The 26,741-nt window shown below is 44.0% G+C and overlaps 1 protein-coding gene across 1 annotated transcript in view; it reads left to right on the top strand.

The window, feature by feature from the left end:
• The window catches only part of tmem178bb (transmembrane protein 178Bb), a gene marked incomplete at both ends in the record, with an annotated part of 140,839 nt that overhangs the window by 77,283 nt on the left and 36,815 nt on the right, over positions 1–26,741 (top strand). The window lies entirely within an intron of this gene.

The following is a 26,741-nucleotide window of genomic DNA, read 5'->3' as shown; positions in this document are numbered from 1 at the left end:
AGGTTTAATGGGGAATGTCTTGCTTTTGCGGCCAGCGTCAAGTGGCCATTCGAGGAACTGCAGTTTTTGGTACTTCCGCATTGGCCTCAATGTAACCAACATGAGACTCCACTCGGTTTCATGTGACATGAGAACATTTAGATTTTTGGGTGAACTTTTCCTTTAAAGGAACAGTTTGCCGATTTTCAACCATATCTCTCTCTATCTGAGATCAGGATACAAGTTGTATCTGAAATCAGAATATACATGTTGTGTGCAAGACAATTTAATTTATTTGTCTGCATTTTATGCTTCATTATTTAATAGAGATAGGGTATAGGTTGGTTGTAATCTAGTAAGCTTATTATTGCCTACTGTATGTGTAAATGTGACCTGGACAGTCAGACCAAGACCAAGAGAAAATGCTTCAAAGCTTAATCTCAACATCTGATCGGCATGAGTAAGAGGCTAGAGCACTGTCATGTATTCTAGATGGTGGGTAAGAGCACTGTCAGTGGATTCTAGAGAGTGGGTAAGAGCACTGTCAGTGGATTCTAGATGGTGGGTAAGAGCACTGTCAGTGTATTCTAGATGGTGGGTAAGAGCACTGTCAGTGTATTCTAGATGGTGGGTAAGAGCACTGTCAGTGTATTCTAGATGGTGGGTAAGAGCACTGTCAGTAGATTCTAGAGAGTGGGTAAGAGCACTGTCAGTGTATTCTAGATGGTGGGTAAGAGCACTGTCAGTGTATTCTAGAGAGTGGGTAAGAGCACTGTCAGTAGATTCTAGAGAGTGGGTAAGAGCACTGTCAGTGTATTCTAGAGAGTGGGTAAGAGCACTGTCAGTGTATTCTAGATGGTGGGTAAGAGCACTGTCAGTGTATTCTAGATGGTGGGTAAGAGCACTGTCAGTGTATTCTAGATGGTGGGTAAGAGCACTGTCAGTAGATTCTAGAGAGTGGGTAAGAGCACTGTCAGTGTATTCTAGATGGTGGGTAAGAGCACTGTCAGTGTATTCTAGAGAGTGGGTAAGAGCACTGTCAGTAGATTCTAGAGAGTGGGTAAGAGCACTGTCAGTGTATTCTAGAGAGTGGGTAAGAGCACTGTCAGTGGATTCTAGAGAGTGGCTAAGAGCACTGTCAGTGTATTCTAGATGGTGGGTAAGAGCACTGTCAGTGTATTCTAGAGAGTGGCTAAGAGCACTGTCAGTGTATTCTAGAGAGTGGGTAAGAGCACTGTCAGTGTATTCTAGAGAGTGGGTAAGAGCACTGTCAGTGTATTCTAGATGGTGGGTAAGAGCACTGTCAGTGTATTCTAGAGAGTGGGTAAGAGCACTGTCAGTGGATTCTAGATGGTGGCTAAGAGCACTGTCAGTGGATTCTAGATGGTGGCTAAGAGCACTGTCAGTGTATTCTAGATGGTGGGTAAGAGCACTGTCAGTGTATTCTAGAGAGTGGGTAAGAGCACTGTCAGTGTATTCTAGATGGTGGCTAAGAGCACTGTCAGTGGATTCTAGATGGTGGCTAAGAGCACTGTCAGTGGATTCTAGATGGTGGCTAAGAGCACTGTCAGTGTATTCTAGATGGTGGGTAAGAGCACTGTCAGTGTATTCTAGAGAGTGGGTAAGAGCACTGTCAGTGTATTCTAGATGGTGGCTAAGAGCACTGTCAGTGGATTCTAGATGGTGGCTAAGAGCACTGTCAGTGTATTCTAGATGGTGGGTAAGAGCACTGTCAGTGTATTCTAGAGAGTGGGTAAGAGCACTGTCAGTGTATTCTAGATGGTGGCTAAGAGCACTGTCAGTGTATTCTAGATGGTGGCTAAGAGCACTGTCAGTGGATTCTAGATGGTGGCTAAGAGCACTGTCAGTGTATTCTAGATGGTGGGTAAGATCACTGTCAGTGGATTCTAGATGGTGGCTAAGAGCACTGTCAGTGTATTCTAGATGGTGGGTAAGAGCACTGTCAGTGTATTCTAGATGGTGGGTAAGAGCACTGTCAGTGTATTCTAGATGGTGGGTAAGAGCACTGTCAGTAGATTCTAGAGAGTGGGTAAGAGCACTGTCAGTGTATTCTAGATGGTGGGTAAGAGCACTGTCAGTGTATTCTAGAGAGTGGGTAAGAGCACTGTCAGTAGATTCTAGAGAGTGGGTAAGAGCACTGTCAGTGTATTCTAGAGAGTGGGTAAGAGCACTGTCAGTGGATTCTAGAGAGTGGCTAAGAGCACTGTCAGTGTATTCTAGATGGTGGGTAAGAGCACTGTCAGTGTATTCTAGAGAGTGGGTAAGAGCACTGTCAGTGTATTATAGAGAGTGGGTAAGAGCACTGTCAGTGTATTCTAGAGAGTGGCTAAGAGCACTGTCAGTGTATTCTAGAGAGTGGGTAAGAGCACTGTCAGTGTATTCTAGAGAGTGGGTAAGAGCACTGTCAGTGTATTCTAGATGGTGGGTAAGAGCACTGTCAGTGTATTCTAGAGAGTGGGTAAGAGCACTGTCAGTGGATTCTAGATGGTGGCTAAGAGCACTGTCAGTGGATTCTAGATGGTGGCTAAGAGCACTGTCAGTGTATTCTAGATGGTGGGTAAGAGCACTGTCAGTGTATTCTAGATGGTGGGTAAGAGCACTGTCAGTGTATTCTAGAGAGTGGGTAAGAGCACTGTCAGTGTATTATAGAGAGTGGGTAAGAGCACTGTCAGTGTATTCTAGAGAGTGGCTAAGAGCACTGTCAGTGTATTCTAGAGAGTGGGTAAGAGCACTGTCAGTGTATTCTAGAGAGTGGGTAAGAGCACTGTCAGTGTATTCTAGATGGTGGGTAAGAGCACTGTCAGTGTATTCTAGAGAGTGGGTAAGAGCACTGTCAGTGGATTCTAAATGGTGGCTAAGAGCACTGTCAGTGGATTCTAGATGGTGGCTAAGAGCACTGTCAGTGTATTCTAGATGGTGGGTAAGAGCACTGTCAGTGTATTCTAGAGAGTGGGTAAGAGCACTGTCAGTGTATTCTAGAGAGTGGGTAAGAGCACTGTCAGTGTATTCTAGATGGTGGGTAAGAGCACTGTCAGTGTATTCTAGAGAGTGGGTAAGAGCACTGTCAGTGTATTCTAGATGGTGGCTAAGAGCACTGTCAGTGTATTCTAGAGAGTGGGTAAGAGCACTGTCAGTGTATTCTAGAGAGTGGGTAAGAGCACTGTCAGTGTATTCTAGATGGTGGGTAAGAGCACTGTCAGTGTATTCTAGAGAGTGGGTAAGAGCACTGTCAGTGGATTCTAAATGGTGGCTAAGAGCACTGTCAGTGGATTCTAGATGGTGGCTAAGAGCACTGTCAGTGTATTCTAGATGGTGGGTAAGATCACTGTCAGTGGATTCTAGATGGTGGCTAAGAGCACTGTCAGTGGATTCTAGAGGGAATCTTGTACTTTCAGGATACCTGTCATTCCTGAGGCCATTCCTCTGGGCGTGTTGCAGTGGAAGCTCGCCTCCCCACTCGCCTGTATGTGTGTATGTGTGTATGTGTGTATGTGTGTATGTGTTTGTGTTTGTCTCTGACCTCAAACTGTCACTATCTCAGTCTGCTGAGTCGTGGCTGTCAGGTGGCAGGACCGCTCGCTGTCTCTTTCCTTTTCTATCTGGTCCCTATAGAGCTGAAGAGGATCTCATGCAAATCAACACATCTTCCTTGAAGGTCAAAACACACAAAATATGCCTTCGCCTACAGAATGTCCACTCATGGGCTCCATACTTTGATGACTTCCCCACTGTATCGCTCACTATAGCATATCAAACCCCTCCACACTGATACAGGCAGGCCTCACTATAGCATATCAAACCCCTCCACACTGATGCAGGCAGGCTATAGCATATCAAACCCCTCCACACTGATGCAGGCAGGCCTCACTATAGCATATCAAACCCCTCCACACTGATGCAGGCAGGCCTCACTATATCATATCAAACCCCTCCACACTGATACAGGCAGGCCTCACTATAGCATATCAAACCCCTCCACACTGATACAGGCAGGCCTCACTATAGCATATCAAACCCCTCCACACTGATGCAGGCAGGCTATAGCATATCAAACCCCTCCACACTGATACAGGCAGGCCTCACTATAGCATATCAAACCCCTCCACACTGATGCAGGCAGGCTATAGCATATCAAACCCCTCCACACTGATGCAGGCAGGCCTCACTATAGCATATCAAACCCCTCCACACTGATACAGGCAGGCCTCACTATAGCATATCAAACCCCTCCACACTGATGCAGGCAGGCTATAGCATATCAAACCCCTCCACACTGATACAGGCAGGCCTCACTATAGCATACCATCCCCTCCACACTGATACAGGCAGGCCTGTGCAAATCATTTATGAGATTTGATTTCTCATACCCAAATCTGATATTTTTATTGTTCGATTTAATTTTGCCAGAATGCCATGATTATGATGATCATGATTACCTGTAGAGAGATAACAGAGAAACTCTGACCAAAACAGTCACTCTCCTACATTGTCTAACTGTTAATTTCCTGTAAATTAAATAATGGTGAAGTTGAATAATTCCATAATTTGCTGGGGACGCCATGGGACCCCTGCTGAGATCTATCTACTGCACTATTTTTTCACCCAGCCTGTATTTGGGTAAATCTGTGACTTGCATCTGTCTGTTTGGCAGTTTATGGCATTACATTCAGCATATTCAGCTCTAAAGACGTGCAGTTCCCACCAGGAGATCGTCGGGCCCAAATAATCCCCCGGGGATAAGCTTTTTACTTCCAGCCAAGGACACAAAACATCATAAGAAAGCTGCTGCTCTGCTCTGCATGGAAGTGCTTTGAAAAGGGTTGATCTCAGTTCAGTGAGGCTCATATATGCAGAGGAACGTGAGGGAGGGGATGTCTTTTAATCTTCAGGATGTTGGTTAGCTGAGGAAACAGATAGCTCATCTTCGTGGCAGGAAGGTCACTCGCGTCCTTTCCAGTCACAGATGTTGAATGTCCTTATTAGCGGGCCTATCCACACGCCATCTCAGTGTGAGATCACCACACCCTTCTGACCAATGGCTGCTCACGCCAATGAGGGCATGAGACAAATTAAATAACAAGAGGGCGAATCAACAAAGGCCTCTCCGCTAAGTGAGCATCTTCACTCACCATGGGATCAATATGGGGGCGGGGCCAACGGGCGCCAGATTAAATCAAGGTACTGAATGACCCACTAATAAGAAATGACACAGCCTGGGCACTGGAGCTGCCTTCAGGGACGGTCCGCTTATAATGAGCCTCGGACGTGGAAGAGCAGCTTTTATACATAGGTTGAGCCAGTGGTCCCCAACCACCGGGCCGCGGACCGGTACCGGGCCGCACCGCATTTGGTACCAGGCCGCGAGCGCGGTCCAAAAAAATTATTATTATTATTATTTTTTTATAAACATAGGCTATAATATTATAGGCTGTGTGTGGTAGTTGAAACATAGTTTAAAGTTGACGTGTATTTATGTTTGTAGTTGAAACAAAAACATAAATACTATAGGCTACATACAGTACAACACAAAAGGCTGTTATTTACCCTTTGTCGTCACCTGGTGAGTAAATATATATGTAACTAAAACCATTTAAATTGACAACCGGTCCGCGACTTTTTTTTCCCATGTATCTACCGGTTCCTTGGCACAAAAAAGGTTGGGAACCCCTGGGTTAAGCAACGCCACTTCAACTCAGCCAACCTTTTTTTTTAGGATGTTCTGGTCAGCAGGGAGAACGTCGTCGTCATAGTTTGCGCTGTTAAACTTCCGAGTTGTCCCGGACCGAATCCACCCACACACTGCCGTTTGGCCTTGTACGGATTAAGTTCAAAACGACAACCTAGTCGTGACTTTCATGAAGTGTGTGAAATTGAGTTCAGGCAGGCCTGACACGCTCTCCTCCACTTCCATTATGACAGAAGTGAGCAGAACGTGGGCTGACATCAAACACTCTGAGATATACATGATACTCATTTGTTTCCGTCAGTCACTAAAGGCCCAGCGAGTCGCACAGCCAGCAAACCACAAGCCGCCTCCTATTACTGCTCCACATCAAAGCTACAGCTGAGCTACACAAGATCCCCTCTGCCACCCCATCGTGTGTGTGTGTGTGTATGAGTGTGTGTATGAGTGTGTATGTGTGTGTGTATGAGCGTGTGTATGAGCGTGTGTATATGAGTGTGTATGTGTGTGTGTATATGAGTGTGTATGTGTGTGTGTGTGTGTGTGTGTATGTGTGTGTGTATATGAGTGTGTATGTGTGTGTGTATGAGCGTGTGTATATGAGTGTGTATGTGTGTGTGTGAGCGTGTGTATATGAGTGTGTATGTGTGTGTGTATGAGCATGTGTATATGAGTGTGTATGTGTGTGTGTATGAGCGTGTGTATACGAGTGTGTATGTGTGTGTGTATGAGCGTGTGTATATGAGTGTGTATGTGTGTGTGTATGAGCGTGTGTATACGAGTGTGTATGTGTGTGTGTATGAGCGTGTGTATATGAGTGTGTATGTGTGTGTGTATGAGCGTGTGTATACGAGTGTGTATGTGTGTGTGTATGAGCGTGTGTATACGAGTGTGTATGTGTGTGTGTATGAGCATGTGTATATGAGTGTGTATGTGTGTGTGTATGAGCGTGTGTATACGAGTGTGTATGTGTGTGTGTATGAGCGTGTGTATATGAGTGTGTATGTGTGTGTGTATGAGCGTGTGTATATGAGTGTGTATGTGTGTGTGTGTATGAGCGTGTGTATATGAGTGTGTGTGTGTGTATGAGCGTGTGTATACGAGTGTGTATGTGTGTGTGTATGAGCATGTGTATATGAGTGTGTATGTGTGTGTGTATGAGCGTGTGTATACGAGTGTGTATGTGTGTGTGTATGAGCATGTGTATATGAGTGTGTATGTGTGTGTGTATGAGCGTGTGTATACGAGTGTGTATGTGTGTGTGTATGAGCGTGTGTATATGAGTGTGTATGTGTGTGTGTATGAGCGTGTGTATATGAGTGTGTATGTGTGTGTGTGTGTATGAGCGTGTGTATATGAGTGTGTGTGTGTGTGTGTGTGTATGAGCGTGTGTATATGAGTGTGTGTGTGTGTATGAGCGTGTGTATATGAGTGTGTATGTGTGTGTGTATGAGCATGTGTATATGAGTGTGTATGTGTGTGTGTATGAGCGTGTGTATACGAGTGTGTATGTGTGTGTGTATGAGCGTGTGTATATGAGTGTGTATGTGTGTGTGTATGAGCGTGTGTATACGAGTGTGTATGTGTGTGTGTATGAGCGTGTGTATACGAGTGTGTATGTGTGTGTGTATGAGCGTGTGTATACGAGTGTGTATGTGTGTGTGTATGAGCGTGTGTATATGAGTGTGTATGTGTGTATGAGCGTGTGTATATGAGTGTGTATGTGTGTGTGTATGAGCATGTGTATATGAGTGTGTATGTGTGTGTGTATGAGCGTGTGTATACGAGTGTGTATGTGTGTGTGTATGAGCATGTGTATATGAGTGTGTATGTGTGTGTGTATGAGCGTGTGTATATGAGTGTGTATGTGTGTGTGTATGAGCGTGTGTATATGAGTGTGTGTATGTGTGTGTGTATGAGCGTGTGTATATGAGTGTGTATGTGTGTGTGTATGAGCGTGTGTATACGAGTGTGTATGTGTGTGTGTATGAGCGTGTGTATACGAGTGTGTATGTGTGTGTGTATGAGCGTGTGTATACGAGTGTGTATGTGTGTGTGTATGAGCGTGTGTATATGAGTGTGTATGTGTGTGTGTATGAGCGTGTGTATACGAGTGTGTATGTGTGTGTGTATGAGCGTGTGTATACGAGTGTGTATGTGTGTGTGTATGAGCGTGTGTATACGAGTGTGTATGTGTGTGTGTATGAGCGTGTGTATATGAGTGTGTATGTGTGTGTGTATGAGCGTGTGTATACGAGTGTGTATGTGTGTGTGTATGAGCGTGTGTATATGAGTGTGTATGTGTGTGTGTATGAGCGTGTGTATACGAGTGTGTATGTGTGTGTGTATGAGCGTGTGTATACGAGTGTGTATGTGTGTGTGTGTGAGCGTGTGTATATGAGTGTGTATGTGTGTGTGTATGAGCGTGTGTATACGAGTGTGTATGTGTGTGTGTATGAGCGTGTGTATACGAGTGTGTATGTGTGTGTGTATGAGCGTGTGTATACGAGTGTGTATGTGTGTGTGTATGAGCGTGTGTATATGAGTGTGTATGTGTGTGTGTATGAGCGTGTGTATATGAGTGTGTGTGTGTGTATGAGCGTGTGTATACGAGTGTGTATGTGTGTGTGTATGAGCGTGTGTATATGAGTGTGTATGTGTGTGTGTATGAGCGTGTGTATACGAGTGTGTATGTGTGTGTGTATGAGCGTGTGTATATGAGTGTGTGTGTGTGTGTGTGTATGAGCGTGTGTATATGAGTGTGTATGTGTGTGTGTATGAGCGTGTGTATATGAGTGTGTATGTGTGTGTGTATGAGCGTGTGTATATGAGTGTGTGTGTGTGTGTGTGTATGAGCGTGTGTATATGAGTGTGTATGTGTGTGTGTATGAGCGTGTGTATATGAGTGTGTATGTGTGTGTGTATGAGCGTGTGTATATGAGTGTGTATGTGTGTATGAGCGTGTGTATACGAGTGTGTATGTGTGTATGAGCGTGTGTATACGAGTGTGTATGTGTGTATGAGCGTGTGTATACGATTGTGTATGTGTGTGTGTGTGTGTGTATGAGTGTGTGTATTTGAGTGTGTGTGTGTGTGTGTATATGAGTGTGTGTGTATTTGTACATTTCTGACACTGGATTTGAGGGAGGACAGGGTGGGAGGAGGTTTTCTAAGACTGCAGGCTTATGAATTTGGTGACTTCAAAGGGAAGCCTAAATTGTGAGCTGGGAAAAGCTGTGTTCCGAATGACAACAACATATCATCTCAGGTAGCAGTTTATAAGGTTGTTGTGGGCGAGGCTAATTGTGGCAGCCACTCCCACCGAATCTCATCATCAATCATGCTGATGTCACCGCTGTACTTGACAGGTGATGCGGCGAGCAGACAGCGAGCAGACGCGATGTAGAGATGCGGCGAGCGAGCAGACAGCGAGCAGACGTGATGAAGACCACAGGGATTTAACTCATGATGAAGTGATGCATTTACTATTTAGCAGCTTTGGAGGGTTGCAGCTTTCAGTCATTTTATAGCAGCATCAAGTTTGAATTCTAGCTAAAGCTACTATGATGATATCTGAACTAAATTGCAGCTGTCTCTTCTCCTACAGCGCAGAAGGTCTGGTCTGAATACAGCTGTCTCTTCTCCTACAGCGCAGAAGGTCTTGTCTGAATACAGCTGTCTCTTCTCCTACAGCGCAGAAGGTCTTGTCTGAATACAGCTGTCTCTTCTCCTACAGCGCAGAAGGTCTGGTCCGAATACAGCTGTCTCTTCTCCTACAGCGCAGAAACTCTGGTCTGAATACAGCTGTCTCTTCTCCTACAGGTCAGAAGGTCTGGTCTGAATACAGCTGTCTCTTCTCCTACAGGGCAGAAGGTCTGGTCTGAATACAGCTGTCTCTTCTCCTACAGCGCAGAAGGTCTGGTCTGAATACAGCTGTCTCTTCTCCTACAGGGCAGAAGGTCTGGTCTGAATACAGCTGTCTCTTCTCCTACAGGGCAGAAGGTCTGGTCTGAATACAGCTGTCTCTTCTCCTACAGGGCAGAAGGTCTGGTCTGAATACAGCTGTCTCTTCTCCTACAGGGCAGAAGGTCTGGTCTGAATACAGCTGTCTCTTCTCCTACAGCGCAGAAACTCTCGTCTGAATACAGCTGTCTCTTCTCCTACAGCGCAGAAGGTCTGGTCTGAATACAGCTGTCTCTTCTCCTACAGGGCAGAAGGTCTGGTCTGAATACAGCTGTCTCTTCTCCTACAGGGCAGAAGGTCTGGTCCAAATACGGCTGTCTCTTCTCCTACAGGGCAGAAGCTCTGGTCTGAATACGGCCGTCTCTTCTCCTACAGGGCAGAAGGAAAGCAGCCAAAGAAAGAGCAGGGCTTTGATCAGTAGGCTTGTGTTCACAACAACACCTGACCTTAGACCCCAGCTTGTCCACCACATCCTCTCTGAGGGGAAGCATGTGTGTGTTTGTGTGCGTGTGTGTGTGTGTGTGTGGTGTGTGTGTGTGTGTGTGTGTGTGTGTGTGTGTGTGTCTGTGTGTGTGTGTGTGTGTGTGTGTGTGTGTGTGTGTGTGTGTGTGTGAGAGAGAGAGAGCAGGTGTCTGTATTCACACCATAATCTCTTTCCAGCAGATACAGGAGACCTTTAGCCGCATTTAGCAGGTCAGTGTGGGTCATATAAGCAAGCATAGATTTCCTTTGAAAGGCCTTTGTATCGTTAGCATGTACAGTAGAGTACACAATTACCCTGCTCAGTGTGCATTGATCTTTAGCCGCTTCATCTTCCCCAGTTTCAGTTAGCGTTCGAAAACATACTATTGAATCTGAATCCAGTGTCAAAGCTGCTTATCAAATCTGAATCCTTTTGAGTACCTTATCAAATCTTTTCTGGTCATTTGATGCGAGGAAAATCAATGTTTATGCCTCCGCTGGCGATAGCGATGCTTTCGGGTTGTCCATCTGTCCGTCAGTCCGTCCGTCTGTCCGTCTGTCCGTCTGTCCCATGCTCGTTAACGCAATATCTCTTGAGGGAATTTCTTCAAATTTGGCTCAAACGTCCACTTGGACTCAAAGATGAACTGATTAGAGGTTGGTGGTCAAAGGTCAAAGTTCAAGGTCACTGTGACCTCACAACCATCCGTTCCATGCTTGTTAACGCGATATCTCAGGAACACCTTGAGGGAATTTCTTCTAATTTGGCTCAACCATCCACTTGGACTCAAGGATAAAGTGATTACAATTTGCTGGTCAAAGGTCACTGTGACCTAACAAAATGTGTTTTTGGCCATAACTCAAAATTCATAATACTATGGCAGCATTATAGTACTAGTCAGGGTGGGAATTTCATCATTTTATGAGCAAGGCCATCTGGCCTTCAGCGTTGCAATTGTTTTTAGTGCACAAGGCCACATGCCAGGGCACAAAGGCAATGGCTCTATTGACACCATGAAGAGCTGTGCATCGGGAGGAAAGAAACCATTCAAAACGTTTGCAGCACTTGAGGAAACCGTGAGTTTGCTCGTTTAATTCATTATTGATATGCACCATTGCGCGAGCGATACATGAACGATAGCAATAGCGGGCACTTATCACCCAATAGCCTAGTGTGTGCGTGCGTGCGTGTGTGTGTGTGTGTGTGTGTGTGTGTGTGTGTGATTGTGTTGTTGGGACCTGCACGTGTGCCCAGGAGGGGGGATGGGGGTGTTCTATCCTCATAAGTGCGCTCCTCCACTTCTCCAGATAGCACTACACCTCCGCACAAGAGACGGACACACTCACTGATCAGTGATGATGTCATCAGTGTTCTCATCAGTGATGATGTCATCAGTGATGCGAGATGCCTAGGATATATATATCTTGTTATATATGTTATGTGTTTCCGTCTCAGTCATCGTTATGCCAGACTGCACTTAATCCCCAGGAGGTTCAGTGGTTCCTTCCATTCCTGACCCACTTTGTCATCATAGCCTTTCTTTACAGCATTAAGAGAAAATGAACTGTTAGTGTGCTTTTGAGAACATCATTCAATCATGATGCTGGACCAAAATGACTCTGGAGAAATACCTTCACAATAATCAGTACCGTCTCTCTTTCAAGCTACAACTGAACAAATTAATACAAAAAAATACAGGGTCTTTAAAATACATACACGTTCAGATATCACCCAGGCGGGGATGGTTAAGACCGTAAAAGCAGAAGAAGAAGAAGAAAGTTGGGGCGACCAATGAAATTAGCTTGGGGCGTGATCATCCCATCCCAGGAAACAAAATCTTGCATACCATACTGACTAGCCAAAATTAGCGTCATATGAACAAACCTATTAGGACATAATGTCCTGTTAGGATTATTGCGTTCGGCTTAAATAACAAAAATGATAAATGTGACTCACGGTTGAAATGTAGACTTTGGAAACATTGTGACCATGACTGGGGATCGAACACACGAACAAGTGTTTACGCCCTCCATCCACCCTGACCACAACACCCTTACCAGCCGCATCGCTATTTCGCAGCCTCGATGGCGTGTGTAATGTTGGTATACACGTTTTTAGAGACCTGATACGAAAGGTCTTTTTGGTTCAGAAATGTGATGGAGCCCATGCAGTTTTGGTTGCATCCTCTAAGACAGCCATGGATGAGGAAAGTTGCTCTTCTGCAGACTTAGCTTTCAAAGTTCATTTAGCGCTCCAATGGCCTGTCGGGATTAACACAGAGGCACCGGCACAGCGTGCTTTTGAGAATTGGAGAAACTTCTCAAGCATGCTCTGTCTTTGTGCAACTGAGGGGAGGAGGAAAAAAACATTTCAGAGTTTCAGTGTTTTATGAAAATGTGATGATGGAATTCTTAATAAGAAATAGGGTCAGATTTTTTACTTGAGTGAAGCTGAATTATGCCGTCACAAGCCTTTGTTTTTTCTTTTTCTTTTCTGACTTCTTTCTCCCCAATTGTACTTGGCCAATTTCCCCCCCTGTTGCTCTGGTCGCTGCTCCACCCTCTGCCGATTTGGGGAGAGCCGAGACTAGCACCATGCTTCCTCCGACACATGCGCACTGCGCACCAACTGTTCAGTTGGTGCTCCCAGCTGAAGGCCTTTCACTTGCCATGCAAAGATTGAACTTAAAAATGGCCACCCCAACCGCGGGCTGTAGTTTGGCCACCCCTGGTTTACAGTATTCAATGACGACAGATTCAGCTGTTATTAAGAATTGCCCATCAATGAAAGTGACTCCATTGCAGTTACTTTACTTACTTACTCTAAGCTGGTTTGCCAACCGCCAATAAACACCATCAGACTGTAGATAAACTAAATAACACTAAAGAACAAGAATGAGAGTGTAGTGCAGGCATCACCATTTGTCATGACTTTATTCCTGCAGTGTTTACATGTGGCCTCGTCTGTGTTCGTCGGCTTCCTAGCCGGAAAATCCCCAGCTGCACGTAGTTGTGGCTATTCACGGAACTAACTATCTCTAAAAATGCCACGGAATTACTGAAACATGCATGGATGACGAGTTACACTGCTTTCAAGAGTGTAATCAGTTTTTAAATCTGCTGCATGGTTGCGGCTAAAATGGCGTTTTTCCGCAAGCTAATAGAGCACCGCAGGAATGAGTCCGGAAGTAGCACTTGGGTTGGTCAGGGAAAAAGGCTATGGGGTTTTAGAATGGGGATTTTGGTTAATGCCAGGTCTGACTTTTGAAGCGTCAAAGCCATTTTTCTTAAACGCGATTTTCAAAAAATGTTTAAAAAGTCACAAAAGTGGTCCTCGTATCGTATGTGAAGATGATCCTGCTGAACACAAATTACCACTCCCATAAACCACAGACCTTATTTCATGCATTTAAGCGAAATCCCCATTCTAAAATCCCATAGCCTTTTCCCCTGACGACCCAACATGGCGGCGATTTCTGGTTAAGCCTACAAAAATACGTCTTCCCCGCTCTATTGTGACTAGCTAATAGCTGTTAGCGTGCTAGTTTCCTGTTGCTAGAGTCCGTTTCCTGTTTTCGCACGCATCCCCGGTTATGGACTACTTTTTTTAGTGCTTTTTGGATAGGTATTCAGCTGTTATTGAGAATATGACATCATCACAGCTGTCACTACCAGTGTGACATTAAAAACACATTTGAGGTAACTTTCCTCTGGATGTATAGTGAACAGTTTACAGCACTGTCATGGTTAATAATGATAAGATTCAGCTGCAATACATATGGTAGGGAGTTCCTTTGTTTTTGACCCTGGCCTGTATTGGAGGCCGGCTTTTATTTGTCCGTGTTGACCATGCCACCACCACCAGGCCATTATTATATTATATATATATTATTATTACGATGTATGTATAATATCCACAGCGGAGATGTTTAAAGCAGTGAGAGGTTCTCAAAGTTTTTCACATCAAGGAGCCCTAAACTGACACTAATTAGACCACAGCCTCCCATTTGATAAGATTTTGTCCCAGGGTCCCCCATCTGATAAGATTGTTGCTTTTTGATGTTTTATTACAGAAAGTCTATGAAACCCAAAACTTTGTTACTTATGGATGGAATGATAGTGAAATCAATTATTCCCCTTTTGCTGGGGACCCCTTGGAACCCCCTCAAGGACCCCTGGGGGTCCCCAGGCCCCACTTTGAGAAGCACTGGTGGTTTAAAGAATGCTTCAAACATCTGAACAGCTCAAATGTCATTTGAAACTTGAAGCAGGATGGTTGTCATGCTCGTGCCCGGACAAGAAGTCCGTTTGCTACAGAGCGGTCCAGCCTCTGCAAGCACAATCAATACATGACCTTTGTGTTATCATTGGTCACGTCCATCATGCAGACTACTATGGATTTGATGCCCGCTGCATCAGAAATACAATTTATGAAATGGAAGCTTGATGTATTGGATAAGTGACAGCATGAGCGCGTTTAAGGAATTATTTGCAAATATTCGATCTAACCTTTGTGACGTGGCGATCAGTCAAACCAACTTGACAGGCGGAAAATGTTCTTTTTCTTTGCAATAATGTCCGAGGGCAGGATCTCATTTGGCAACGTGAGCAAGAATGTAATACAAATGAAACTGAACGATAATGCTAATTGTGTTCTGAATTGGCAATTGGCAAACAAAATGTCATTCCATAGAATCCTTGTGCTATCTTTGGCGGAGCATTTAGAATGTAATAATATGTTGTTAATTCACTCGTTGCTGCTCTATATTCGTTTCCTGTAGATAATCCTTGTTTTCCCCGTGTGTGAGCTATTTCCTCAGCTGCTGAAAATAGCACTTGCATCCCTGCTTCCCACTTCCATTCAAAATCGATAGTGGAAGACTTGTGCCACATCGTTGGCACACACGTAGTCAAGTGTATGAGTCACGGTAGCCCCTGGATCCAATCTGGCAGAGCTCTGGGTTAGAGGATTTCTCTGTTTCTCTGTGATATCCTCGCCCGTTCAGAGAGAGAAGAAACTCTTCTTTTTTACATCAGCCGATTGAGAGGAGCGGAGCCTTACTTCCATGGAGCTGGACTGTTTTGCTCTACTGTCTCCGTGTTCATAATTGACCATGAGGAAGTTATTGTTCCATATTTACCAACCATATTTCAATACCGTAAAGCAGAGATGGGGACTTACGACTTGGACTTGAGTCGCACTTAAGTCACACACACAGTGACTTGAGACTTGACTTGAGACTCGTCCTCAAAGACTTGAGACTTGACTTGGACTTGAAGGTTTGGGACTTGTGAACAATAATTATTTTATTTTATTTTTTATTTTTTTGGTGCATTAACATTAAGGAAATGTCTACTAATGTCATCTCTAACCATTGCTGCTACTGTCTTCTAATAGATAAGGAGTTTAGTTATCTCCTCCCTGTAGACATTTTATTGTTATCATATTTATTCTTATTGTCTGTTTTCTAACTTGTAAAAAAACATCTAATTTCATCTTGTGATGCAACGATGTTTTTTTCTTTAATAAACTTGAAACTAAACTATGAAACTATCCATAGGGACTTGAGACTTGACTTGGACTTGCAAAAAATGACTTGTGAGCATCTCTGCCATAAAGACACATTGTAATCTATATATGTTCATAATTTGCCTGAATAATATACCATTCACTCAGTGTGTGGTTTTGCATATAACCATTTATGTATGCATGTGTGCTGGCCAGCCAATGAGGGGGACGGGGCAGATTAGTTTCACAGCGTAGGATTTCTATTTGAAATGTTAATGACATGACAGGGAAATGATTTGCAATGTAATGAGAGTGAACCAATGAGGCATATCCGGCATCTGCCTTCAGGGACAGAGGTCTCACTCCTGCCAGACAGGCTAGAGATTGAAATCTCCGGGGGGTGTAGATTTTGTCATGAATTAAGTGTGTGTGTGTGTGTGTGTGTGTGTGTGTGGGGGGGGGGGGGGGTGGAGTTAAGATTCAGCCTAACCTCGCTCCCAGGGTTAGTAAAGCAACTTGGCTAAAGTTAGGGTTGTGGTTTTGGTTAGGCTTAATTAACAACAACGTTAAATGTGACTTATAGTTGAACGAACACAGGTCTCTGGCATGAATGCACTGCAGACAATTTGACCGTTTGGTGCACTATTCACTGCAGACAATCTAACCGTTTGGTGCACTATTCACTGCAGACAATTTGACAATTGAAAGTGGTGTTATTTGTACGCAGATTGAAGAGAGCGGGCTGGTAGTGCACATTGGTTTCAGCCTGCATGGATGTTGGTGTCGCCGCCCTGCTGGCCCTTACCGACAGACAGATGTGTGTTTGGAGGATGGGTTGGGCTCTGGGACTGCATGGTGGCTCAGTGGTTACCACTGTTTTCATGCGTGTTTCCGCTGGGTGCTGGCCGCTATGTTATGCCTGGTTCAGACTACACGAATTCAGCCCGATAATAGACCGATTTGGTCGTGCGCGACAGATTTTCAGCGTCGGGCCCGAATATGACCGTCGGGGACGACGATCGGCCGTCTTCACCTCTTGTAGTGTGACATAATCAAAGACCAGCGTCGGGACCAGTCGGGACGTCTAGGACGCCTCACGACGCCCTGACGAAAAGACTGGCATGTCAGTCTTTTGGACATGGTTTCGCCTAGTGTGACACCCCGGAAGACAGGTATCAGGTCCTGGGGAGACCGCTCCCCGCTCGATACAGATTTCACCCGCTCGCACTCACCGCTCCGCTCCGCTCAAACGAATAAAAGAGATAAAAAGGCCAGGGTGTTTTAATTTGCGTTTAAACGCCTGGGCAATGGGCATTGCTCACTACAAATAACATGAGCTCAGCAGAGTCGGCTGCATGTTCGTTTCTCTTCCTTCTCGTCTCGCAGCAGCTGGCAAGAAAATAGTGGGCGTGCACGAAGTAAGCCAAGTCTTATTGGAGGCTGGAGCGGATAGCGGAGTGCATCACAGTAGAGCCTGTCACTCATCCAAATAACGTTAATTCTGCAAGGGATATATATAGCACCTGGATTACATACATGTTTCACATAGGGTTGTGTTTGGATTTCAATGTTTTCTTTTGCCCAATATTGAAATGTTTTACAATTGCATGTTGTGCTAACATAAACATTATTTCTATCTACCACTTTAGCCTATTTAGGCTGATTTGGTTGCTATTTCTTGTCAATGTATTGGCCTCAATGCATCCTGGGAGATTTCGTTCACAGGTCCGCCTCCCCGACGACCTGTGAACTCGCTGACGACAGCAGACGACGTGATGACGGTGGCATACGATGCTCTGTCGGTGTTAAGCGAGAATACACTTGTAGTGTGGCCAGTCTCCCGACCAAGACATGTCACGAATTTATGGCAGTATGATGGCCTCGTCTGACATGGTGACATCGTGAACGACAAAAAATATCGTGTAGTCTGATCCTGGCATTAGGGTTAAGACCATAAACAGTATAAAAATATGGATGTAGGCGCTGTGACGTCACCCATTGGTTTGTGGACTCCTGTTTTGAAGCCTTGAGTTTGGCATTTTGACCGTCGCCATCTTGGTTATTTGGAGCCAGAAGCAGCGAGCGTGAGACCAGGCGTTTCCCACAGAGCTGCAGCGCCGCCTGTTATTGGTCGGCGATCGGCGAGCTGCACGATCACTCGACAGGCGGCCTGTCAATCATGCTTCAAAGCATAGTCTGCTTTATCGTCTATTATTTGACTCTAAATGGGACCATAATTTACTAAATTATGCTGCACTCCCATATCTGACCACAGGGGAGCGACAGCTGACAAAGCAGAACGTGATCTTTCTTTCACAACTTACAATAGTCATTCAGCATCAAAATGTAGCATTGCTTTAGCTGTTCTCTACAGAGTTCCCCAGGTAAGAAACAAATCATTCATGTGGAAAATGGATTGATGTGGCAGCGATTGGTACAGTTCTGTGATTGGTACAGCTCTGTGATTGGTACAGTTCTGTGATTGGTACAGCTCTGTCAAATTAGTCATCAGTGTGCAGTGATTGGTAGAGCTCTGTGATTGGTACAGCTCAGTGATTGGTACAGCTCTGTGATTGGTACAGTTCTGTCAAATGAGTCATCAGTGTGCAGGGAGTCCTGAACCATGCCTGCAGATTAGTAGGCCGTGCAAACAGATTTGTTATACCGCTATGTACAGTATGTATATTGATAATGTCAAACAGGGACACCACAGCGGCCCACAGAGATGCATATACAACTTAATTTAACTTTTTTTCTGTTTTTCTACCAGCACGATTCATAGGGAGTAAACAGGTTTCATATTGCCACCAAAACACACATCAGATCATACTGTAAATTAGACCTACTGATGTGATGAATCAATGGTTATGGTTCACATAATATGGTCTCTAGGTGCCTAGTGACTATAGCTCACTATATGTATGCCAAGCTGTGTGTAATGGCCCTGGCTCACTGTATACAGTATAGGCATAAAAGTCCCTCTCTGATGTTATCAACGTAGCTATTACAAATCTTTCATCTGTGGGCATGGTTTAGGGTTTAGGAGTAATTTTAGACAAATGTGCACACTGATTTCTGCATCCTAGTTTCTTTTCTTCTTTTGTACCTGGGAGGGCTCCTCCTTTGTTATAAATATATGTAGAAATATGTGCCTTCCCCCCCACCGCACCTTCTCAGTCAGCAACATTTCAGTCTCAGAATGAATTTGCCTTGAGCCCTGAATCAATCACTTCATACAGTGTACATGTAGCCTATCCTTTGTCCTATAGGAGCATCACTTCATACAGTGTACATGTAGCCTATCCTTTGTCCTATAGGAGCATCACATCATCTACAGTGTACATGTAGTCTATCCTTTGTCCTATAGGAGCATCACATCATCTACAGTGTGCATGTAGCCTCTCCTTTGTCCTATAGGAGCATCACTTCATACAGTGTACATGTAGCCTATCCTTTGTCCTATAGGAGCATCACTTCATCTACAGTGTACATGTAGTCTATCCTTTGTCCTATAGGAGCATCACATCATCTACAGTGTGCATGTAGCCTATCCTTTGTCCTATAGGAGCATCACATCATCTACAGTGTACATGTAGTCTATCCTTTGTCCTATAGGAGCATCACATCATTTACAGTGTGCATGTAGCCTATCCTTTGTCCTATAGGAGCATCACTTCATACAGTGTGCATGTAGCCTATCCTTTGTCCTATAGGAGCATCACATCATCTACAGTGTGCATGTAGCCTATCCTTTGTCCTATAGGAGCATCACTTCATACAGTGTACATGTAGCCTATCCTTTGTCCTATAGGAGCATCACTTCATACAGTGTACATGTAGCCTATCCTTTGTCCTATAGGAGCATCACATCATCTACAGTGTGCATGTAGCCTATCCTTTGTCCTATAGGAGCATCACTTCATACAGTGTACATGTAGCCTATCCTTTGTCATATAGGAGCATCACTTCATACAGTGTACATGTAGCCTATCCTTTGTCCTATAGGAGCATCACATCATCTACAGTGTACATGTAGTCTATCCTTTGTCATATAGGAGCATCACTTCATACAGTGTACATGTAGCCTATCCTTTGTCCTATAGGAGCATCACATCATCTACAGTGTACATGTAGCCTATCCTTTGTCCTATAGGAGCATCACTTCATACAGTGTGCATGTAGCCTATCCTTTGTCCTATAGGAGCATCACTTCATACAGTGTGCATGTAGCCTATCCTTTGTCCTATAGGAGCATCACTTCATCTACAGTGTGCATGTAGCCTCTCCTTTGTCCTATAGGAGCATCACATCATACAGTGTGCATGTAGCCTATCCTTTGTCCTATAGGAGCATCACTTCATACAGTGTGCATGTAGCCTATCCTTTGTCCTATAGGAGCATCACATCATACAGTGTACATGTAGTCTATCCTTTGTCCTATAGGAGCATCACTTCATACAGTGTGCATGTAGCCTATCCTTTGTCCTATAGGAGCATCACTTCATACAGTGTGCATGTAGCCTATCCTTTGTCCTATAGGAGCATCACATCATACAGTGTACATGTAGCCTATCCTTTGTCCTATAGGAGCATCACTTCATCTACAGTGTGCATGTAGCCTATCCTTTGTCCTATAGGAGCATCACATCATACAGTGTGCATGTAGCCTATCCTTTGTCCTATAGGAGCATCACTTCATACAGTGTGCATGTAGCCTATCCTTTGTCCTATAGGAGCATCACATCATCTACAGTGTGCATGTAGCCTATCCTTTGTCCTATAGGAGCATCACATCATCTACAGTGTACATGTAGCCTATCCTTTGTCCTATAGGAGCATCACATCATCTACAGTGTACATGTAGCCTATCCTTTGTCCTATAGGAGCATCACTTCATACAGTGTGCATGTAGCCTATCCTTTGTCCTATAGGAGCATCACATCATCTACAGTGTGCATGTAGCCTATCCTTTGTCCTATAGGAGCATCACTTCATCTACAGTGTACATGTAGTCTATCCTTTGTCCTATAGGAGCATCACTTCATCTACAGTGTACATGTAGCCTATCCTTTGTCCTATAGGAGCATCACTTCATACAGTGTACATGTAGCCTATCCTTTGTCCTATAGGAGCATCACATCATCTACAGTGTACATGTAGCCTATCCTTTGTCCTATAGGAGCATCACTTCATACAGTGTGCATGTAGCCTATCCTTTGTCCTATAGGAGCAGCACTTCATACAGTGTGCATGTAGCCTATCCTTTGTCCTATAGGAGCATCACTTCATCTACAGTGTGCATGTAGCCTATCCTTTGTCCTATAGGAGCATCACATCATCTACAGTGTGCATGTAGCCTATCCTTTGTCCTATAGGAGCATCACATCATCTACAGTGTACATGTAGCCTATCCTTTGTCCTATAGGAGCATCACATCATCTACAGTGTGCATGTAGTCTATCCTTTGTCCTATAGGAGCATCACTTCATCTACAGTGTACATGTAGCCTATCCTTTGTCCTATAGGAGCATCACTTCATACAGTGTACATGTAGCCTATCCTTTGTCCTATAGGAGCATCACATCATCTACAGTGTACATGTAGCCTATCCTTTGTCCTATAGGAGCATCACTTCATACAGTGTGCATGTAGCCTATCCTTTGTCCTATAGGAGCATCACTTCATACAGTGTGCATGTAGCCTATCCTTTGTCCTATAGGAGCATCACTTCATCTACAGTGTGCATGTAGCCTCTCCTTTGTCCTATAGGAGCATCACATCATACAGTGTGCATGTAGCCTATCCTTTGTCCTATAGGAGCATCACTTCATACAGTGTGCATGTAGCCTATCCTTTGTCCTATAGGAGCATCACATCATACAGTGTACATGTAGTCTATCCTTTGTCCTATAGGAGCATCACTTCATACAGTGTGCATGTAGCCTATCCTTTGTCCTATAGGAGCATCACTTCATACAGTGTGCATGTAGCCTATCCTTTGTCCTATAGGAGCATCACATCATACAGTGTACATGTAGCCTATCCTTTGTCCTATAGGAGCATCACTTCATCTACAGTGTGCATGTAGCCTATCCTTTGTCCTATAGGAGCATCACATCATACAGTGTGCATGTAGCCTATCCTTTGTCCTATAGGAGCATCACTTCATACAGTGTGCATGTAGCCTATCCTTTGTCCTATAGGAGCATCACATCATCTACAGTGTGCATGTAGCCTATCCTTTGTCCTATAGGAGCATCACATCATCTACAGTGTACATGTAGCCTATCCTTTGTCCTATAGGAGCATCACATCATCTACAGTGTGCATGTAGCCTATCCTTTGTCCTATAGGAGCATCACATCATCTACAGTGTGCATGTAGCCTATCCTTTGTCCTATAGGAGCATCACATCATCTACAGTGTACATGTAGCCTATCCTTTGTCCTATAGGAGCATCACATCATCTACAGTGTACATGTAGCCTATCCTTTGTCCTATAGGAGCATCACATCATCTACAGTGTGCATGTAGCCTATCCTTTGTCCTATAGGAGCATCACTTCATACAGTGTGCATGTAGCCTATCCTTTGTCCTATAGGAGCATCACTTCATACAGTGTGCATGTAGCCTATCCTTTGTCCTATAGGAGCATCACATCATCTACAGTGTGCATGTAGCCTATCCTTTGTCCTATAGGAGCATCACTTCATCTACAGTGTACATGTAGTCTATCCTTTGTCCTATAGGAGCATCACTTCATCTACAGTGTACATGTAGCCTATCCTTTGTCCTATAGGAGCATCACATCATCTACAGTGTGCATGTAGCCTATCCTTTGTCCTATAGGAGCATCACTTCATCTACAGTGTACATGTAGTCTATCCTTTGTCCTATAGGAGCATCACTTCATCTACAGTGTGCATGTAGCCTATCCTTTGTCCTATAGGAGCATCACTTCATACAGTGTACATGTAGTCTATCCTTTGTCCTATAGGAGCATCACTTCATCTACAGTGTACATGTAGCCTATCCTTTGTCCTATAGGAGCATCACTTCATCTACAGTGTACATGTAGCCTATCCTTTGTCCTATAGGAGCATCACTTCATCTACAGTGTACATGTAGCCTATCCTTTGTCCTATAGGAGCATCACATCATCTACAGTGTACATGTAGTCTATCCTTTGTCCTATAGGAGCATCACATCATCTACAGTGTGCATGTAGCCTATCCTTTGTCCTATAGGAGCATCACATCATCTACAGTGTGCATGTAGCCTATCCTTTGTCCTATAGGAGCATCACATCATCTACAGTGTACATGTAGTCTATCCTTTGTCCTATAGGAGCATCACATCATCTACAGTGTGCATGTAGCCTATCCTTTGTCCTATAGGAGCATCACATCATCTACAGTGTGCATGTAGCCTATCCTTTGTCCTATAGGAGCATCACATCATCTACAGTGTGCATGTAGCCTATCCTTTGTCCTATAGGAGCATCACTTCATACAGTGTACATGTAGTCTATCCTTTGTCCTATAGGAGCATCACTTCATACAGTGTACATGTAGCCTATCCTTTGTCCTATAGGAGCATCACATCATCTACAGTGTACATGTAGCCTATCCTTTGTCCTATAGGAGCATCACTTCATACAGTGTACATGTAGCCTATCCTTTGTCCTATAGGAGCATCACATCATCTACAGTGTACATGTAGCCTATCCTTTGTCCTATAGGAGCATCACTTCATACAGTGTACATGTAGTCTATCCTTTGTCCTATAGGAGCATCACTTCATACAGTGTACATGTAGCCTATCCTTTGTCCTATAGGAGCATCACATCATCTACAGTGTACATGTAGCCTCTCCTTTGTCCTATAGGAGCATCACTTCATACAGTGTACATGTAGCCTATCCTTTGTCCTATAGGAGCATCACATCATCTACAGTGTACATGTAGTCTATCCTTTGTCCTATAGGAGCATCACATCATCTACAGTGTACATGTAGTCTATCCTTTGTCCTATAGGAGCATCACATCATCTACAGTGTGCATGTAGCCTATCCTTTGTCCTATAGGAGCATCACATCATCTACAGTGTGCATGTAGCCTATCCTTTGTCCTATAGGAGCATCACATCATCTACAGTGTGCATGTAGCCTATCCTTTGTCCTATAGGAGCATCACTTCATACAGTGTACATGTAGTCTATCCTTTGTCCTATAGGAGCATCACTTCATACAGTGTACATGTAGCCTATCCTTTGTCCTATAGGAGCATCACATCATCTACAGTGTACATGTAGCCTATCCTTTGTCGTATAGGAGCATCACATCATCTACAGTGTACATGTAGTCTATCCTTTGTCATATAGGAGCATCACTTCATACAGTGTACATGTAGCCTATCATTTGTCCTATAGGAGCATCACTTCATACAGTGTACATGTAGCCTATCCTTTGTCCTATAGGAGCATCACATCATCTACAGTGTACATGTAGCCTATCCTTTGTCCTATATGAGCATCACTTCATACAGTGTGCATGTAGCCTATCCTTTGTCCTATAGGAGCATCACATCATCTACAGTGTGCATGTAGCCTATCCTTTGTCCTATAGGAGCATCACTTCATCTACAGTGTACATGTAGCCTATCATTTGTCCTATAGGAGCATCACTTCATCTACAGTGTACATGTAGCCTATCCTTTGTCCTATAGGAGCATCACTTCATCTACAGTGTACATGTAGCCTATCATTTGTCCTATAGGAGCATCACATCATCTACAGTGTACATGTAGTCTATCCTTTGTCCTATAGGAGCATCACATCATCTACAGTGTACATGTAGTCTATCCTTTGTCCTATAGGAGCATCACTTCATCTACAGTGTACATGTAGCCTATCATTTGTCCTATAGGAGCATCACTTCATCTACAGTGTACATGTAGCCTATCCTTTGTCCTATAGGAGCATCACTTCATACAGTGTGCATGTAGTCTATCCTTTGTCCTATAGGAGCATCACTTCATCTACAGTGTACATGTAGCCTATCATTTGTCCTATAGGAGCATCACTTCATCTACAGTGTACATGTAGCCTATCCTTTGTCCTATAGGAGCATCACTTCATACAGTGTACATGTAGTCTATCCTTTGTCCTATAGGAGCATCACTTCATCTACAGTGTACATGTAGCCTATCATTTGTCCTATAGGAGCATCACTTCATCTACAGTGTACATGTAGCCTATCCTTTGTCCTATAGGAGCATCACTTCATACAGTGTACATGTAGTCTATCCTTTGTCCTATAGGAGCATCACATCATCTACAGTGTACATGTAGCCTATCTTTTGTCCTATAGGAGCATCACATCATCTACAGTGTACATGTAGTCTATCCTTTGTCCTATAGGAGCATCACATCATCTACAGTGTGCATGTAGCCTATCCTTTGTCCTATAGGAGCATCACATCATCTACAGTGTGCATGTAGCCTATCCTTTGTCCTATAGGAGCATCACTTCATACAGTGTACATGTAGTCTATCCTTTGTCCTATAGGAGCATCACTTCATACAGTGTGCATGTAGCCTATCCTTTGTCCTATAGGAGCATCACATCATCTACAGTGTGCATGTAGCCTATCCTTTGTCCTATAGGAGCATCACATCATCTACAGTGTGCATGTAGCCTATCCTTTGTCCTATAGGAGCATCACATCATCTACAGTGTGCATGTAGCCTATCCTTTGTCCTATAGGAGCATCACATCATACAGTGTACATGTAGTCTATCCTTTGTCCTATAGGAGCATCACATCATCTACAGTGTGCATGTAGCCTATCCTTTGTCCTATAGGAGCATCACATCATCTACAGTGTGCATGTAGCCTATCCTTTGTCCTATAGGAGCATCACTTCATACAGTGTACATGTAGTCTATCCTTTGTCCTATAGGAGCATCACTTCATACAGTGTGCATGTAGCCTATCCTTTGTCCTATAGGAGCATCACTTCATACAGTGTACATGTAGCCTATCCTTTGTCCTATAGGAGCATCACATCATCTACAGCAGGGGTGCCCAATACGTCGATCGCGATCGACCGGTCGATCGCGAAGGTAGTGTGGTCGATCGCATGGCATTGAGGATTATTTTTTTTTCTTTTTTTTTTTTAACTGTTTTTCCACTGTTTCCACACTGTTTTTCCACTGTTTCCACTGTTTTTCCACTGTTCCACTGTTTTCCACTGTATACTCAGTGTATATATATATAAATAAATATGTTTGGTAGATCACTTTGACTTGGTCATTTTAAAAGTAGCTCCCAAGCTGAAAAAGTGTGGGCACCCCTGATCTACAGTGTACATGTAGTCTATCCTTTGTCCTATAGGAGCATCACATCATCTACAGTGTACATGTAGCCTCTCCTTTGTCCTATAGGAGCATCACTTCATACAGTGTACATGTAGCCTATCCTTTGTCCTATAGGAGCATCACTTCATACAGTGTGCATGTAGCCTATCCTTTGTCCTATAGGAGCATCACATCATACAGTGTACATGTAGCCTATCCTTTGTCCTATAGGAGCATCACTTCATACAGTGTGCATGTAGCCTATCCTTTGTCCTATAGGAGCATCACATCATCTACAGTGTACATGTAGCCTCTCCTTTGTCCTATAGGAGCATCACTTCATCTACAGTGTACATGTAGCCTCTCCTTTGTCCTATAGGAGCATCACTTCATACAGTGTACATGTAGCCTATCCTTTGTCCTATAGGAGCATCACTTCATACAGTGTACATGTAGCCTATCCTTTGTCATATAGGAGCATCACATCATCTACAGTGTACATGTAGCCTATCCTTTGTCATATAGGAGCATCACTTCATACAGTGTACATGTAGTCTATCCTTTGTCCTATAGGAGCATCACATCATACAGTGTACATGTAGCCTATCCTTTGTCCTATAGGAGCATCACTTCATACAGTGTGCATGTAGCCTATCCTTTGTCCTATAGGAGCATCACATCATCTACAGTGTACATGTAGCCTCTCCTTTGTCCTATAGGAGCATCACTTCATCTACAGTGTACATGTAGCCTCTCCTTTGTCCTA

Source organism: Poromitra crassiceps (assembly GCF_964638095.1).
Source record: "Poromitra crassiceps genome assembly, chromosome: 2".
NCBI classification, from domain to species: Eukaryota; Metazoa; Chordata; class Actinopteri; order Beryciformes; family Melamphaidae; genus Poromitra; species Poromitra crassiceps.
This window is presented reverse-complemented; position numbering and strand designations above follow the sequence as displayed.